This window comes from Phoca vitulina, unplaced genomic scaffold (genome assembly GCF_004348235.1).
Source record: "Phoca vitulina isolate PV1807 unplaced genomic scaffold, GSC_HSeal_1.0 scaffold3, whole genome shotgun sequence".
Lineage (NCBI taxonomy): Eukaryota > Metazoa > Chordata > Mammalia > Carnivora > Phocidae > Phoca > Phoca vitulina.
The window spans coordinates 45,509,723-45,516,088 of NW_022589706.1; positions in this window are offsets into that span (position 1 = coordinate 45,509,723).

Below are 6,366 nucleotides of genomic sequence, written 5' to 3' on the forward strand. Positions count from 1 at the left end.
TTCTTATAAAATATAAAGTTCCTTGGGCGCCTGGGTGGCTCAGTCGTTAAGCGTCCGCCTTCGGCTCAGGTCATGATCCCAGGGTCCTGGGATCGAGTCCCACATCGGGCTCCCTGCTCGGCGGGAAGCCTGCTTCTCCCTCTCCCACTCCCCCTGCTTGTGTTCCTGCTCTCGCTATCTCTCTCTCTCTCTGTCAAATAAATAAATAAAATCTTTAAAAAAATAAAATAAAATAAAGTTCCTTACCTTCAACAGTCTTACAGATTGACATGGACCTCACCTTAGTATTTGGGTAACTGCAATAAAACATGAATTTGAGTGAACTTGATTATAGTGCTCTTTTTCCCATTAGAGGTAGGAAAGTTTTGTCTCTATGAAATATGTCAACCAATGAATAATTACTAAGTTAATTCTCATCATCTGTTCTAAATAGATGATAATTTCCATCATGTCAAATTTTCAGAAGGCAGTTATTATTAAACTAAAATAATTATGTAAAATAGGGTAAAAACTGTACAAGTAATTAAAGAGTAAACCTAAGTCTCACATGTGCTTAACTCAACATTATTCTGAATAAAAGTGAAAAGGACAGCATCAGTGTGGGTTTTTAATGGAAATACATTATTATTATTTAATGGCATAGCCTTAGGGAAATTATTTGGCAAGTATCTATGAAAATCAGAAGTACAACAGAAGTACAGCTATAACTATCACAGGGATTTTTTAAATTTGAGAGACAACTCTTTGGTCATTATATTTTATTTTATACTGCAAATATTATGATGTTATTGGCTTGTAGACTTATAAAATATAAAAGAAGTGTTGGCTGAATAGGAGATGGTTTCTGACAGCAGATGCTGTTAGGATGGAGCCCGAGACAGAAACTACAAATGGCTTTTAGAATATACTCTGGTATCTATTTACTGACTCACATGAGACATATTGAATTAAAGACTCAATACTAAGCAACCTTCTCTTTTAAGCTTATTTTGGAAGAAAAAGGAAAAAACAAATTCTGCTGTTCTTTTGTAATCTAATTCTTACCAGTACTTGAAATTTAGTATTTCTAATTTATAGTTTGATTAGTATAATAAGTTAAACAGTATGGAGTCACCTTTCTTAGATGTTAAAATGGTAATGTTAGCAACTTCATGTGATTGAGTCTAATATGTGTTTTCCCTTTCAGTTCTGCCTTTCCGTAATTGAATATAGTTGGTGTTCATAGGCAATACAAATTTTTAACGTTACTTACAACATTAACATTAACAAATAAATAGGGTATAAAAAATTACTCTACTTCCCTTTAAATGATAAATTTTATTTTCGGGGCACCTGGGTGGCTCAGTCGTTAAGCGTCTGCCTTCGGCTCAGGTCATGATCCCAGGGTCCTGGGATCGAGCCCCGCATCGGGCTCTCTGCTTGGCAGGAAGCCTACTTCTCCTTCTCCCACTCCCCCTGTTTATGTCCCCTCTCTTGTTCTCGCTCTCTGTCAAATAAATAAATAAAATATTAAAAACAAAACAAAACAAAATGATAAATTTTATTTTCAAAGATACTACCTCTCTGGTCAATTAATAAATTATTTGTTTAGAATTTATTATTAATTTCTTAGAAGCTCTAATTAGTAAAGTGAACACTAAGTCTTGATTTCAAATGATTATTATGTAGTTTTAAAAGAACGAATAACCATATTTTTTCTTTGGTAAGATATATATTTTTTGATGATAATTTATCAGAAAATAAATTCAGTCTATAAGTGAAACTCAAGTATTTTTAATAGATTTCTTTAATTGCTGTTCAGTATTAAGGATTAGAAACATTTCTCAATTATCATTTCAGTTTGTCATTGAAATAAAATAAATTTCATATTTTATCATTCTTCAAATACAAAAACTTAATTGACGGAGAAGACAAATCAATATTTTTCTAAAAGAATATTCTTCAAATATCCAACATATATAGATTTATACACATAAACATACACACACATTTATGCTAGTGTAATGTTATTAAAGATGATGCAAATGAATATTTTCATCACTTATGTTTGATGGTAATTAAAGACAAAAGGTAGAAAATTATTTTTAAAACTGAAAAAGTTTTATTGAAGTGAACAAATGGACAAGAAATATATTTTACCTTTTTTAGTTGTAAAGCAGATGGAGGAATTAATATTCAGACAAAGTAAGGTCATCATTGTCATTAAGTAAATTGGCTTAATTGGTGGGATGAGACATTCAAAATTCTCATAAATTAGAAATGCGTATCTATAAATATAGCCATTATCTAATTTTTTCCCTCTACTTCTATTTCCACAAAATTTGCCTTTTAAAAATGAAGTTAAAAGTCTTGTCTTTGACTTTATAATGAAGAAAATGTAAACTAAGCATTGTGATAATAAATGAAGCTTGGTCTTGAAACTTTATGGACACACACACACACAAATGATAAATAAAACTGAGGAAGTAGGACTTGAACATTTTGCAATATAATAAACTCCATTTTGATCTCCAATATTTACCTCAACTTCATAATCTGATGTAGATGAAATCTCTAAGAATTTAAATAACTTACTTTAAAATAATTTGAATAAGTATCTGTATCTGTATATTTTCTCTAGTAACTTGGTTTTCACCTTATTTCTCTATTTTTGTTTACCATTTCCTATACTAATTCATTATTTTGCCAATCCAAAGAAATTTGTCTGAATATATTTACTGTATTTTAACATTTTATTACTTAGATATTATTTCATGCAGAAATGCATCAATTCTGACCCAATATCAGTAGGGGACATTTTAGATAATTTTTCTAATTCCACTGTGCTTGTTGTCTACAAACAAATTGAAGGACAAATAGGACATAGCTGAAAATTGGGCTTTTCCCTAATCATCTCACTTAGACATAGATTTAATTTTATATTCACACATGAATGTCTGTTACCTCTCTGAACTAGTATTAGGTGACTTTATTTTGGAAGTACACATGCACGCACAAAACACCCAAAGTCAGAAAATAAGTTGTAACACTGTGCTCATACAAATGAGGTTTATTAGATTTGAGTGTTCTAAATATTGGATGATGTTATATCTGAGGTCAGGATCAGCATGACTCCAGTTACCGAGAATAAGAAAAGCTAAACGGAGCCTAAATATAGAAATTGATTTAAATATAGACCACAAATTGATTTAAATATAGGCCATTGTGTGACTAGAGAATGCATTGGCAGTTGTTAACAGGAACATCAGTACCACAGATGCACCATATCCAACAGTGTGTCCCCAACATTTGATAGTTTTATTGTTGTTTGCCTCAAATATTTTATTTCATGTGACTTTTAATATATTGTCAACTTTATTAATCTTTTCACTAATGGTTTCTAAGGTATAAATGATAATTCTGTAGACTTTTTCCACTGATGAATTCTCTTGTTTTCTTCTAAAACTTGTTTTAAGCTAAGTTTTTTTTTTTAATGTTTAAAGTTTTTATTTAAATTCTAGTTAGTTAACATATCGTGTAATATTAGTTTCAGGAGTAGAATTTAGTGATTCATCACTTACATATAACATGCAGTGTTCATGACAACAAGTGCCCACCTTAATACTCATTACCCATTTAGCCTATCTCCCCACCCACCTTCCCTCCAGCAACCCTGTTTGTTCTCTTTAGTCAAGAGCCTCTTTTATGGTTTGCCTCCCTCTCTCTCTCTTTTTTCTTTCCACTATGCTCATCTGTTTTGTTTCTTAAATTCCACATATGAGTGAAATTATATGGCATTTATTTTTCTGTGACTTATTTCACTTAACATAATACCCTTTAGCTCCATTCACATTGTTGCAAATGCCAAGATTTTATTCTTTATGATGGCTGAGTAATACTCCATTGATATATATATATATATATATATATATATACTGCATTTTCTTTATCCATTCATCAGTCAATGGACATCTGGGCTTTTTCCATAGTTCGGATATTGTTGATAATGTTGCTTTAAACATCAGGGTGCAAGTGCCACTTCAAATCAGTATTTTTGTATCCTTGGGTAAATACCTAGTAGTGCAATTGCTGGGTCATAGAGTAGTTTTATTTTTAACTTTTTGAGGCACCTCCATACTGTCTTCCAGAGTGGCTTCACCAGTTTGCCTTCCCACTAACAGTGTAAGAGGGTCCCCCTTTCTCCACATCCTCACCAACATGTCATTTCCTGACTTGTTAATTTTAGCCATTCTGACAGGTGTGAGGTAATAACTCATTGTGGTTTTGATTTGTATTTCCCGCATGATGTGTGATGGTGAGTATCTTTTCATGTGTCTGTTTGCCATCTGATATCTTCTTTGAAAAAATTATCTATCCGTGTCTTCTCCCCATTTCTTAACTGGATTATTTGTTTTTTGGGTGTTGAGTTTCATGAGTTGTTTATAGATTTTTGGATACTAAAACTTTTTTTTAAAAAGGTTTTATATATTTTTGAGAGAGAGAGTCCACTAGTGGGGGGAGGGCAGAAGGAGAAGCAGGTACCCCCCTGAGCAGGGAGCCTGATGTGGGACTTGATCCCAGGACCCTGGGATCATGACCTAAGCTGAAGGCAGATGCTTAACCAACTGAACCACCCAGGCACCCTGGATACTAAACCTTTATCAGATATATTATTTGCAAAGATCTTTTCCCATTCCGAAAGCTGCCTTCTTGTTTTGTTCATTATTTCCTTTACTGTGCAGAAGCTTTTTATCTTGATGAAATCCCAATAGTTCATTTTTGCTTTTGTTTTTCTTTCCTCCAGCTCATATCTAGCAAGAAGTAGCTAAGTTTAAATATTAAAACAATCACTTTGAGTGAGCTTGGGAAGATGGCAGAGTAGGGACCCTGAATTCACCCTGTCCCACATTTTCAACTAGATATCATCCACATCCGAGTCAATCAACTGGAGAGTGATCCAGAGACTGGCAGAGAAACACCACAATTAAATATAGAGAAGAAGCTACATCTGAAAGTTTGGGAAGGTCAGAGAGGTGGAGGGAGGCTGCCCGTAGGATGGACGGAGCAGCATGTATGGACAGGGTTCTTGAATGTAAATGGACTAAGAGCTTAAATCAAAAGATATAAGGTGACAAATGGATAAAAAAATGAGACCCACCTATATGCTGCCTACAAGAGACCCATTTTAGATGTGAAGACACCTGCAGATTGAAAGTGAGAGGATGGAGAAATATCTAGTATGCAAATGAATGTCAAAAGAAAGCCAGAATAACAATTCTTATATTGGACAAAATAGACTTTAAAATAAAGAGTGTGGAATGCCTTGGTGCCTCAGTCAGTTAAGTGCCTGCCTTTGGCTCAGGTCATGATCCCAGGGTCCTTGGATCGATTCCCTCATCATGCTCCCTGCTCAGCGGGGAGCCTGCTTCTCCCTCTGCCTGCCACTCCCCCTGCTTAGTGCTCTCTCTCTGACAAATAAATAAATAAAATCTTAAAAAAAAGAGTGTAACAAGAGACAAATAAGGATACTATATAATAATAAAGGAGACAATCCAACAAGAACATATAACAATTATAAATATTGGGGCACCTGGGTGGCTCAGTCATTAAGCATCTGTCTTCATCTCAGATCATGATCTCAGGGCTCTGGAATGGAGCACCACATCGGGCTTCTTGCTCAGCAGAGGCTTGTTTCTCCCTCTCCCTCTGCTGCTTACTTTGCTTGTGCGTGTGCTCTCTCTCTCTGTCAAATAAATAAATAAAATCTTTAAAAAAATTATAAATATTTATGCACCCAACAAAAGAGCACTCAAATACATAAAACAATAACAACCATAAAGGAACTAATCTATTATAATGCAATAATAGTAGGGGATTTTAATACTGTAGTCACATCAATGGACATATCATCTAAACAGAAAATCAACAAGGAATTAATGGCTTTGAATTACACACAGGACAAGATGGAATTGATAGACATCTATTAGATTATTCAGAACATTCCATCTTAAAACAACAGGATACACATTTTTTTCAAGTGCACATTGAACATTCTCCAGCATAGATCATGTATTAGCCCAGAAAACAAACTTCAACAAATTCAAGAAGATCAAAATCATAACATGCATATTTTCTGACCACAATACTATGAAACTTGAAGTCTACCACCAGAAAAAAATCTGGAAAGACCACAAATACACGGAGGTTAAATGACATACTTCTAAACAATGAATGGATCAACCAAGAAATAAAAGAAGAAATAAAAAAATAGATGGAAACAAATGAAAAATGAAAACACAATGATCCAAAACCTCTGGGATGCAGCAAAAACTGTTCTAAAGGGGAAGTTTCGAGCAATACAGGCCTATCTCAAGAAGCAAGAAAAAT